Raw genomic sequence first — 13,316 nt, forward strand, 5'->3', positions numbered from 1 at the left:
GGGGGAAAATAAGAAAATAAACCTAAAATAAGCATTCTAACTAAAATCAGTATTCTGGTATGCAATGTCAATGGCAGACAGAAGTCAACCTGGCCAGTGAGTTGTGGTTACTAAGTGGGGAGGCTCAGTGTGACACATGTAACAATGCATTAGCAGGCAATCCTATGCAAATGAGGGGAAGGATAGTGAATCCCAGTTTTCCCCAGCATGTGAGGCAGGTCCCAACAGTGTAAGAGTATGAATAGCTGGGTATAAGACTAGGAGGTAGGTGACATCATGGGTCGGTGTGTCAGGCATATTGTAAGCAGATTGGAGCCATGTGGCTCAAGTTTGCTCCTAGCTTAGCACAGCTAAGCTAGGGGGTGTATCTAAACCTGTCTAACACTCATTACAAAGTGTAAGAGAGTGTGCCTACCACGCCCTGGGTTTTACAGGAAGAAAAAAGAAGTTAAACCAGGAAATAACAGCGTGCACATTTGAGTGCTCTGTTTATGCGGCGCGCACACGGGCTTAAACAGGGAGGCAATGGGAACGGAAAACAGCAGTAGGGAGGTAATCAAGGAGAACTAGCTTAGCTGGCAGGTGAAATGTATCAGAATCAGCCAATTGCAAAGGCAGCAGACCAGCCCAGCCCAGCACAACACTATAAACTATGCAACCACCTTTACCCCTTGTTTTTTCCCAAAAACTCTGCACCACCGGTGTATAGGAATGGGAAAATTTTACAAAACAAAAGCAAGAAAAAAATGTTAGGGGCTGCTTTTGCTATCATAAACCAGCATGTGCAAGAGGCCAAGGGTGGTGAGGATGTGAATGCTGATGACCAGCCACAGTGAGGAGGAAGAGAAGAATGTACAGACCCAGGGAAACCTACAAGGGACTACATGAGCTGGAGATAGTGGAGCACTATAGGGTGGACAGGGACCTCCTACAGCATATCGTTGAGCTGTACCGGCCACACCTCAGACACAGAACCAACAGAGGGGAGTCCATCCCAGTGGAAACCAAGGTATGTGTAGGCTTAAGAATACTAGCCACAGGTACCTTCCAAAGACCAACTGGGGATATCATGGGGATCTCACAGGCATCAGCATCCTGGGTACTCCACCAGTTCCTGGATGTCATGTCAGCACATGCCAGTGAGCACATATATTTCCTCAACACCCATGAGGCGCTGGCCAGCAATATGCATCTCTTCCAACAAATAGCAGAATACCCTGAAGTAGTGAGTGCTATAGACTGCACGCACATACAGATAAAAGCACCACCCCATAATCAGGGCAGGGTCTACATAAACCGCAAGGGCTTCCCCTCCATCAACTGCCAGGTTATGTGTGATGCCTACTGCATTTTAATGAATATGTGTGCTGGAAGCTCTGGGAGCTATCACAATTCCCACATCTGGCATCTGATGCAGCTGTACCAGAGATTTGCCAGTGGGGACATCCCATACGGCCACCTAGTGGGGGATACTGGTTACTAACTGGAGCCGTGGCTGATGGCACCCATCAGAAATGCACACACACCCGAACAAGAGCTCCATTATGAGGCACAGGCACAAATAAGAATCATAATAGAGCTTGTGTTTAGGATGTTCAAGTCACGGTTCCAGTGCCTGGATACATCCAGTTGAGTCTTGCAGTACTCATTAGCTACATGTACCCAAATATTCATGGTATGTGCCATGTTACACAACATGATCCTGTGGAAGCAGCTGCAGCATGAACAGCAAGGGGCATGGCCACACAGTTCCCCACCATTTCCAAGGCCAGCACAGGCACAGAGTGACTTAAAAGAGGAACAACTTGAGCCTGCACCTGTAGGCAGAAGGAGGCATGCACAGTATGCCTTGGCTTTAGCAAAGAGGCAATGCATAACACACACACTGACACAGTAGGAACCCAGGGAATGGAAACTCTCTCTGACTCGCACATACAGTAAAAGGAATGCCAAAAATGACACTACCTCCACTTTATCATGTATAGGGAGTGTGCTATGTGCACCTGACATAGTCAGCCCTCCAGCACCATCCTCAATACTGGCACAGCTGCAAGGTAAGTCACCCTGCCTATCAATAACTGAATACAGTAGTATGGTCTGCTAGTTGTATCAATGGTATGGATGTGAACATGCAAGGAAGGGAATTGGGTAGCTGAATGGGATGGCAGCAGATAGAGGACAGCTATATGGGCAGCATGAAACCATAACAAATACTGGTGTCAACAAAGTAGACAGTAACAGACAAGGTGAAAACAACCCACTGCAGGACATGCACTGGCCCAAATGTGTTTTCATAGGGCACACACATGGATGTCATGGAGGTTCACATACCCGACAACAGTCCCACCCAGCCAGCAGGACAGGTGTAGATGAACACAAGGAAAGGCTGTGCTAAGTTCCTCAGGATATGGCAATGGAGATCAACCCCCCCCCTCCAGACCTACACAGAGCATAACAGGTCGGGAAGTGGGATGTCATTCATGAATGGTAGGAAGTCTGAAATGGCAATGTAGGTCAATAAAACCTATAAACTGTCTTACATTGATATGCCTGTAGTCTGCAGGATAGGTCAGAATACAGATTTAAAAGGAAGCCAACAGACTACCAGAAATACCATTGTGGTCAAAGCAAATGTCCACAGTTGGCAGGTGTGCCCCCCCCCCAAACCATATGTAGAAATGTATTAGCATCCATGTGTAGGAGTAATAACAGTGAGCACAGAGTACCTGTGCTTGCCAAAGTAGAAGGATGGATTGCATCATGTGTACAATATGCAGAGCTCTGAGTGTCAGGTTGATGTGTGGAGGTCAACAGGGTACCTGAAATATCAGGTGGGTATAGCAGAAATGTCTATAATTGTCAGATGTACCCCTCATCCTATGTAGTATAGCAGTAGCATCTATGTGTGGGTATCACAGCAGCAGAGCACAGAGTACCTGAGCCACCCCAATTATAACGATGGAATGTTGCATGTGTACAATATGCAGAGACCTGAGTGTGAGGTTGTTGTGTGGAAGGCAACAGAGTACCTGACATATCAGGTGGTTGTAGGAAAAGTCCGCAGTTGTGATGTGTGCCCCCACCAAGCCTATGTAGAAATGTATTACCAGCCATGTGTGGGAGTAATAACAGTGAGCACTGAGTACCTGAGCTGGTCAGATCAGCAAGATGGATAGTCACATGTCTACAATAGGCAGAGTTCTGTGTGTTAGGTAGTTCTGAGTGGTATGCTGTGTGAAAGTGTTCAGCAAATAGCCATGGATGGTGTGTCCTGGTGTCCAATGGTCAGTACTGCTGATGACTGGGCCAAGTCCACACAACTGCAGTGCCAAGCAGACTGGTATCCCAGCAAGACATGTTGCAGCAATAGACCATATGATTTGTACAGATGTCATAACTGTCACCATCTGGAATATGGACATGGCATGAGTGTTGGCCCAGACGTACACACAGTACACAGGTGGGATTACCATAGAGAGAGACTGTTTCAAATCTCACAGTGAAATGGAGACACTCTCCATTTGTACATACAGGTTCACAGCACATCAGTTGGTTGTGTAGTATGGGAAACTAAGATGTACTTTGGGCAAACACTGGCAGACCACAAAAGGCAAAGGTATGATGTATGTAGAAGCTGCTGGTGTCCATCCACTAGCCACCAGCAGGGGAAAGGGCCATGTATACCTGTGAGGCAGTTACAAGTAGCTACCCTAGCACACATTCAGCCAGTCCGGCCTAACATCAGCCTCAGGTAACACACAGGCCACCTCCCTTCTGCTGTGAATGAGTACAATATGATCCCCACATTACTATGTGAATACTCACAGAATGCAGCATGCTGAAGAGGCACCCCACGCAGGTGTGTCCATAGCTGTAGGATGCACCCTGCGAGCATCCAAACCAATGAATTGATAAGGACAGAAACAATTGCCATCACCACCTTGCACACCTATCCTGTCAACCCAGAGGATACATTGCCTTGCAGCCTTGGTCTGTACAACTGACAGAATGCACTGGCCTGCTACAGATAGCCTGCATCAGTACCCAATGCCCCACTGTCCTCTGTCACAGGTCTGTGTCATGCCCGTACCGCCACAGTATGTTACGTCATGGACTCCCACATAATGACAAAACACAGTCCACAGAACACAAATGCAAGGATATGTTGACAAATCCCAGTAGTAGTTCCATCATGTTCCAATGCATGAACTGTGGACCAACCTGTACATACTTCTGGGATGGAGTGGCAACTATAGGCATACCTATTAGATATCGTGTGTATAATGGTAAGAAGAGGACAGATTAATGGGGGGGGGGTAGCATCACCACCATGGAGTGTGTGAAGGGTGAAACCCTGATGTGTGCACATACTTATCATGGCTGCAAACACTTGGATGAGTGGACACAAACCTGCTTGCAAAACAAATTGTGAAGGGTTAATGAACAGAATAATGAGCCCTGCCTCTGGATAACCTCAATGAGTCTGAATACCTGGGAGGTATGGCCACAGTACGATCTGGCCATCCTGTCATGGTGATAATTGTACAGGCATGGGACCCACAGCCACAACAGCACCAATGTGCTGGACCATATACACAGACCCATCAGCAAGTGTCTGCAGTTTCCACGCCAGAATGACATGAGTGTGCAAGAATATGTAGGTCGCACACCACATTACTGGACAAAGCTGCATTCAACTCATAAGCCACAGGAACCTACTGCCAGCAAAGATATATACCTGTCAGTAGTTGATGACATAAAACATCAGAGGGTAAAACACCACATATCACTGAGTGTCCCTGCCAACACATGGATAGTATGACACATGCATACACACCAAAAGTCTAACAGTTACCATACCATGTAGTAGAAGCACCAAAGACACAATTAACAACAATCTCACTAGCCTTTGCCCAATGTCGACTCACATTGTTAACCAATCTACAAATATCCTGCAGAAGTAGGTTACTAGCTGTAGGTGTAGAGCACAAAAACCTGCACTGGTGTACAACCTACCTGGAATGGAGTCACGCATAGGTTCATTGGTTCATAGGTTCATACTAGGCTATCTGCCCGAGGGCATTTACAAGCCTAGCCCATAGTTTTGTGGCTTACACCACCCCTTTAGTATGGGGAACTATACCCATTATTTTGCTGTGCCTCTGTCGAGCAGTGACACTGAGGTAATCCCTGGGGTATATCTGCGATCTCCCATCCATTGGTCAAGATTTCTCTTGAACAAGGCCAGCGAGGTGCTCTGCCTCACATATACCGGGATTTTGTTCCACAGCATCGGGAGTCTTTGGGTGATGAATCTATCCCTCCAGCACGCCCTATTAATAGCCGTGTCGAGGTTTAAGTCTCCCGCCCTTGTGGCTCTGACTGATCTAGATTTTTTGAGGTGAAGCATATTCATCAAATCTGGGTTTGACATGGCCTTGTATGTCAGGCAAAGGTCACCTCTGAGCAAGCGGTAAGCGACTGAATAGAGCTGGAGTTCTTTCAGTCGGGCAGCATAGGACAGATTTTTGAGACCCTTTATCCTTTTGGTGAGGAACTTTTGTGGCCTCTCCAGCTGCTGCAAGTGTCGGGTCAGATACATTCCAAATGGGGCATTGTACTCAATCATTGGTCTGATGAGTGATGAGTATAGGGAGACTATGACCTCCCTTGATCTAGATGTGAATCCCTTCATGATAAGGTGGGCAATGTAGAAGGTCTTCCTAACTACTTTAGCTACATGGGTGTCGAATGATAGGCTACTGTCAACCTGGGTCCCCAGGTCCCTGATAACTTCTTCTGTGCTCAGTGGATTGCCACCTATATGGTAGCTAGGGGTAACCTTGTTTTTCCCGAAGGGTATGACTATGCATTTTGGCATTTAACTTTAGGCCATGGCTCTGGCACCAGTTATCCATTTCTGTGAGACCCTTCTGAAGGATATCTGTGTCAGATGTGTTTTCGACTATGGCCCAGTTTGCAGTCATCTGCAAACTTTGTCAGCCATAACCCTCCTGTGTTTGCTTGTACTTCGGAAAAGTAGATGCCAAACAAGAGTGGGCCCAGGACTGAGCCCTGTGGGACACCACTTGTGACAGGCTTTGAGTCTGACATGGCGCCAGCAACTCTGACCCTGTGGGTTCTGTCACTCAGCCAGTTTGCAACCCATCTTGTGATGTATGGGTTAACATTTAAGCTGATGAGTTTTTCAATGATACCCGAGTGGGGTATTGTATCGAAGGCCTTTGCCAGATCGAGGTAGGCTGTATGAACTGCCTTTCCCTCGTCAATGGCTTTGGTGACTGTTTCAAAAAAGTCAACCAAATTTAAAAGGCATGATCTGCCTTTGACAAAGCCAAACTGGGTTAGATCCAAAGTCTGCAAATTCCCTATGTCTTTATTTATGAGGTCCATTATGATCCTCTCCATGGCTTTGCAGATAAGGCTTGTCAAGCTAATGGGCCGGTAATTTCCAGGGTCGGTGGAGGCACCGCCTTTGTGAAGTGGGACCACAGTTGCAGTGCGCCACTCACTGGGTACGTATCCAGAGGTGAGACTATGATTGAACAGCTGTCCTAGCTGTGGGTTTAATTCCTTGTTGAGTTCGTGGAGCACACAGCCGGGGACACCATCAGGTCCCATGGATGCTGTGTTTTTTGCTTTGGAGAGAGCAGTTCTCACTTGGGCGTTAGAGATGTTTGGGGGGCTGCAATCGTTTGGAATAGATATCTCTCCTTTTGGGGGGGAGGGGGGGAGAGAAGTTTGCACTGAACCTGTCAGCCAGTATGTTGGCAATGTCTGTAGGATCAGTAATCTTCACATCATTTTGAACTAGTTCTGAGCATATCTGGGTGTTTGCTCCCAGGTTTCTAACATAGCTAAAGAAGGCCTTATGATTGTCTTTTGAGTCTTTAGCTATTTTTCTCTCAAAATTTGCTTTGGATGATTTTATGAGAGCTCTTAGTTTTTTACTTATAGTGATCAAAGGTGTCTTACCTTTTAAGGATTTTGCTCTATCTTGTAGTAGCTTCCTCCTTTTGTTGTAGAGTTTGTTTATGGCTGGGGTCCACCAGACTGGACGCTTGCCTTTGGTACTAAAAGTCTTTGTTTTGCTTGGGATTGCCTTATCCATGCAGTCCTGCAGGTGCTGGTAGAAGGCATTTGTAAGTGATTCAGCGGCTTGAGTACTGTTTTCCGCCGGCTTGGGGGCCTTAAAGGAGACCACACTAGTCTTTAGAAGTGTGAAGTCGGCTTTTGAGAAGTTCTTTAATGTGGTCTTTTTTATTTCAGGTGGGGGTGGGATGAGGACCTCCAGCGAGATTAGTTTATGATCTGATCTCACCAGTGAGGGGTATACTTCCGGTGTTGAACATTGTGCTCCCATGTTCGTGATGATGAGATCAAGTATGTTTTCTCCCCTTGTGGGAGTGGTAACTAGTTGTTCCATGGCATTTGAGTTTATGAATTCCAGGAACTTTTGGGCTAGGGTGTTTGGGCTTGAGTAGTGTTCCCAGTCTATATTAGGGTAATTGAAGTCACCTAGTATGATGGTGTTTGGTGATACATTTATCCCCTCCAGTGTTTTCAGGAAGGCCATGTGAGGTTCCTGAGTTTGTGAGGGTGGCCTGTAACATGCTACAATTTGCAGAGCAGTCTTGCCTATGGTTAACTGCACCTGGATGGTCTCCGATGCATCATGCATTGCCACCAGTCTTGAGGTGTGGGTGTCCTTGATGAATATGGATACCCCCCCCTCCTTTCTTGGTATTGTCCGGATTTTGGGGCCGGAACGCATGATATGAGGTAAAACATGATAGTGCTGGGGTGCTCTCAGGAGCCTTGAACCAGGTTTCTGTCACAGCACAGACATCGATGTTCTCCATACTGAGAAGGGCCTCGAGTGCGTGCATTTTGAGATTTGGACTTCTGGCATTGAGCAGCATTACCCTTAGTTTTTTTCCTTTTTTGTGTTCTAGGGTGGTAGGTTTAGAATTTGAGCCTTGCCTAAAAAGGCACTATCGGGGTGGCAAGAGCCTTTGCCAATATCCGAATCCCAGGGTGACAGGTGCAAGCCGCCTCATAAGCAGCATGGCTTGTCCAGCATGTCATCCCAGGCAGACAGACATTGGATCCCCTTTGAATGACACCAGCGTTTAAGCCAATTGTTAAAGCTGATCATCTTATCTCTGTATTGTGGCATCATTCTTGGTGAAGGTAGGATACTGCTCAAGGTCAGGGTCATACCTGCCTGGGCTACATAATCAGAGAGCTCCTCAATGTCTCTTTTCATGTAGTCCAAGGAGGTACGCCTCAGGTCGCTTACACCAGCGTGGACAATGACTGAGTCGTATTTGTACCTGCTGTTGAGAGACCTGAGTGCTTGCATTATGTGGCGGATTCTAGCGCCCGACAGGCAGCTTACTGTAACTCTCTCCTTACTCAGTCTGGTGAGCGGGACGTCAGTGTGTCTGACTATGGAGTCACCAATGACTAGTGTGTCTGGCATTGTGTTTGGCCTTAAGGGCTGTGACTGTTTGACACTCTGACTGTGAGGTCTATGTGTATCAGGTGTTGTGTTCTGAGGTGGTGGTTGTTTGGGTGTCTGCTTTGGTGGCCTCTGCTGTTTTCGTAGATTTTTGATCAGAGCCTCCGAGTATGTCTTTGTGTGTTTATGTGTATGATTTTTAGGTTGTGATGGTACTATGTGAGACTGGGTCTATAGTGTGTGTGGTAACCTTCTCCTCCTGACTGGTCTTGCCAGTCCTATGTTGAGAGAGCTCAGCCTCCAGTTTGGCCGATAGTTGCATCTCTCGCATGTATTTGTGTTTTGTGGGAGGAGGAGAGGGTTGTTCAGGTACATGAGGCAATTGTAACATTGCCTCAATATTCCCAGGTTCACCAGCTGAGCAGGAGAGGACACTAGCAACTGATCCCTCGACATGCTAGAAGGAGTAGACAAAAAACTTTAAAAGAGATTCCGGGGCATATGGGTGACCAAGAAATGGGGCTCTGCCTTTTTGGGGTACTATCTATGACAAGAGTGCTGTATCAAGGTAATAAGTACTGTAGGAGCAAGTGCTAGGTTTAACAGATAGAGAATAGTCTACTTGGAGTCAAGTAGAGATGATCTTTTTAGTTGTAGGATACGCTGATTAGATCAGTAGTATAGTTCGAGGAAGGTAGTTTTAAGGGAAAATTTGAAGAGTGGACTTTAGGTAGCCCGAATAGTTTAAACCTGCTTAACCGGTGCTGCCCTAGCATGCAATACAGACACTCATATTGGGCATGTTCACGCACTTAAAGAAGTGTAGGCCATGTCAGAAAACAAATTACAGAAGGGTCATACTGGGCCTGCTCACACACTTAGAGAAATGAAGCCCACATCTGGAAACAGCTGTGGACTATACACAGCAGTCATTCACAGATGTCTGAGCAAACACTCCACATTACACAAAAGTCATGCTCTGCACACACAATGAATGAGAATATGCACATATATCCAAGGACAACATGCTATAACTGCTCAGACATACACATAATAGATGTGGGAAGAGAGTGACAGACAGTGACAGACAGCTCCCCTCTCACAGCACACTCCGATTTTGCAAAAACATATGATATGCAAATGTCCATCACTGTACACAATTGCCCCTGGTAGGCTTCCAGTCAGTACACCTTTCATTGCCTTTCTTTGACAAGCCTGCTGATGTCATTCCCTGTGAAATACACCTTTGGTGAAGAAGTATCCCACTAATCTCTGTGGCATGTTCTGTAACTACGTAATGCTCTAATGTGCTGTAGTAGTTAGGTATGTGTTCTAATCCCATTCATGGCAACTGTGTGTGTGCATATGTGTAGGGTCCAATGCTTTTGAGGACACTCAGTACATCTGTCATTGCCCTTCTCTGACAAGCCTGCTGATGTCATTCCCTGTGAAATACACCTTTGGTGAAAGAGTATCCCAGTAATATCCATGGCACGTTCTGTAACCGTGTGATGCTCTTATGTGCTGTAGTAGCTAGGCAGGTGTTCTAATCTTATTCATGGCAATTGTGTGTATGTGTAGGACCCAATTCTTTTGAGGACAGTCAGTGCACCTGTTATTGCCCTTCTTTGACAAGCCTGCTGATGTCATTCCCTGTGAAATACACCTTTGGTAAAGAAGCACTCCAGTAATCTCTGTGGCATGTTCTGTATTGGCGTAATGCTCTAATGTGTTGTAGTAGTTATGTAGGTGCTCTAATCCCATTCATAGCAACTGTGAGTGTGTGGTGTGTGCTGTAACCGTGTAGTGCTGTAGTAGCTAGGTAGGTGTTCTAATCCCAGGCATGGTAACTGTTAGACTTTTGGTGTGTATGCATGTGTCATACATATCCTGTGTGAAGCACGAAGTAATGTTGAGTGGGTTTTGCATTTTTCCTATATGTTAGGCCTATTAAATGTCATAATGTCCACCTTACAAGCATAACAGATGTCAAACATCACAGTGGTTGGGTAAACAATCTATACTCCCACATGTAACATCATGGCATGGGGAACAATATAGGCAACACCTGGATTACCCAGAGAACACTCTCCACTCATGTCCTGGACACAAACACACTTGGCCAGGCAGTGACCAATAAGTTGGTAGTCCCCCGCATATTGTCCACAGATGGTAACCATGGTGTGATTGCAGTGGACTACAGAGGATATGGCACCCTGTCCCATCCATACAATAGGCAATGCATTGCATACAGTGCTCCATCGCTATGTGCCCCAATGGACACCTGCTACAACTGGCAAGCCAGCAAATGTTACCCGCAAAGGCCATGCCATGCATATACACATGCCCTGTACGGACAGATGCCACTGACATCAGTGAATACTGAGGGGGTAACAGGGGTAAGCTGCCTGAAGGTATCTGGGTGTACATTACCATTCAATTCACCTTGGGTAAATTCAGGCCTACTGCTTCCTGCCATACAGACTGTTCTGTTTGTCAGTGCGATTGTGATGGTTTCATTCATGCCTTTTTATATCACAGATACAGCCCATTGTGTCTATTTTGGTATGTACCCCCCTAAGGATTGTGTATAGACTGTAGATGGAGGCTGCCGGACTGTACATCTGCATTACTAACAGTTGACTGCTTGTTATCCTGTGGCTCAGTCTGTGTCTACTGTTGTACTACTTGAAGGCCTAAGCCTGGACAGCAACATATGTACTCCTTTCCAGAATACTATATACCTTTATCTGTTAGACAGTTGTATTACTCTGTCTAAAAGTATTTCAGAGTCTACACAGCTATATGACATGGCATACAGTACTGTAGTAGTATGCAAATAAAGCTTCCCCATGTATGCAAACCTGTGTGTGGTGTTATATCCCATGACCTGTCTGTTGGTATCTGTTGCAGGCAACAGGTGTCACTTGTATGTTTGGCTCATACAGTGTCCATGTGGTATGCTGGCGACTGTAGCCATAGTGCCTGTACTGTACTGTGTGCACCCTCTACATATGTATCTCCCTATACATATGTCTGTGTGTGCATGTGTAGTTTCATATATCTATATATAGGTATATATATATATATATATATATATATATATATATATATATATATATATATATATATATATATATATATGTGTGTGTGTATCTGCATATATGTGTCTGTGTATATGAATCCTAGAAATGTTGAGTGGGTCCACACTATACATCCTCTATAGTAGCCACACTGCACTGCGTGATATGCTACCGATACCAGCCTGACAGCATACAGGTGGGATGGAGTACTGTTAACATCCTGTGCCCATGTTGTGTCAGGTCCTGGGTTTGGGATTTGTGTTCCTTTGTCAGTGTAGGGAGCAATGCTTTTGAGGCCATTCACAGACACTACAACCTCCATTGCCCTACTTTGGCAAGTCTGCTGACATCATCAACTGTGAAATACACCTTTGGGGAAAAATTTCCCAGTAATCGCTGTGGTGCGTGCTATAACTGCGTAATGCTGTAGTGTGATAACCTAGTTAGGTAGGAGTTCTAATCCCAGCAATGACAACTGTGTGTATGTTTGTAATTCATAACCTGTGCGGAGGTGGCTGTGATTGTGTAACTCCTGGACCCATTGAGGAGCAGGTTTTGTAATTTTCCTATATGGTGGCCATATTATATGTCACAATGTCCACCTTACAAGGATGACAGATGTCAATCAGCTGAGATGCTGGGGTGCCAATCCACACCCCTACATGTGCTACAAGGCCTGGTGAACAAAGTAATCAACTAGTATTACACAGAGTACACTATGAACCTGTGTCTCATACACAAACACACTTGCCTAGACAATTGCCGCTATGTTGGTAGTACCCTGCATACTGTTCACAGATAGCAAACATGGTGTGATTGCAGTGGGCTACAGAGGGTATGTCACCCTGTCCATCAGTACAATAGTCACATAACTAAAGACTGTGCACCTTCACTACAATCCCCAATGGATGCCTACAACATATGTGGTGCCATCAAATGTGATCCACTAAGGACTGTCCATGAGCATGCCCTGCCACAAGAGGTTAGAGTGGCACATGTGATGATAACAATCTGTGTACATAACCTGGGCCAGACCCCCCAGGTATGGTTCCACATGTCACTGTACATGCATGTGGGAGGTGTGCACATCCCAGACACTGTCCATGTCATGGACTAAGGAACACATACATGGCAAACAATGCACAGCATTGCCCACATGCAATAGTTACCCAGGTGACTGGTAGGTGAACGCAATACCCAGCTGTGTGGGGAAACCAGACACTACACCCCTGAGCCACACTGCAGACCATTGTCATGTCACCTGATGCCAAGGTATACCCATCACCTAGCCTTGTATATCCATCTAGCACAGTCGACCACTACACACCCATGAAGCAATGCACCCATGCATGTCAGTACTGGCACCCTGTGTCTGTGTGTGTGTTGTATGTTGCCTATGACCACATTCACACTCACTACAACCCCCATTGGCATACTGCAGCATGCTGTCTGATGTCAGACACCTCCACATACCCTTTGCTCATTTAACATCTGTATAACCCCTGTGGTGCATGTGATACCTGCACAGTATTGTGTTGTGGCAATCTAACTAGTGATGAGTTGTATCCCTGGCCCTGCCAAGTGTGTCAATATCTGTGCATCCTTGTGAGAGTGTGGCTGTGTTGATGCTGACACCTGTTCATGCGGACAGGCACATGTACTATACCTACCATGTAGCTACCATATCACTGTTGCAGATGTCACTCACTATCACATATATGATTGGAGGACTCCTCAACATGTAATGT

The sequence above is a fragment of the Protopterus annectens genome, chromosome 5.part1 (genome assembly GCF_019279795.1).
Source record: "Protopterus annectens isolate FY-2018-M chromosome 5.part1, PAN1.0, whole genome shotgun sequence".
Classification (NCBI taxonomy): domain Eukaryota; kingdom Metazoa; phylum Chordata; order Ceratodontiformes; family Protopteridae; genus Protopterus; species Protopterus annectens.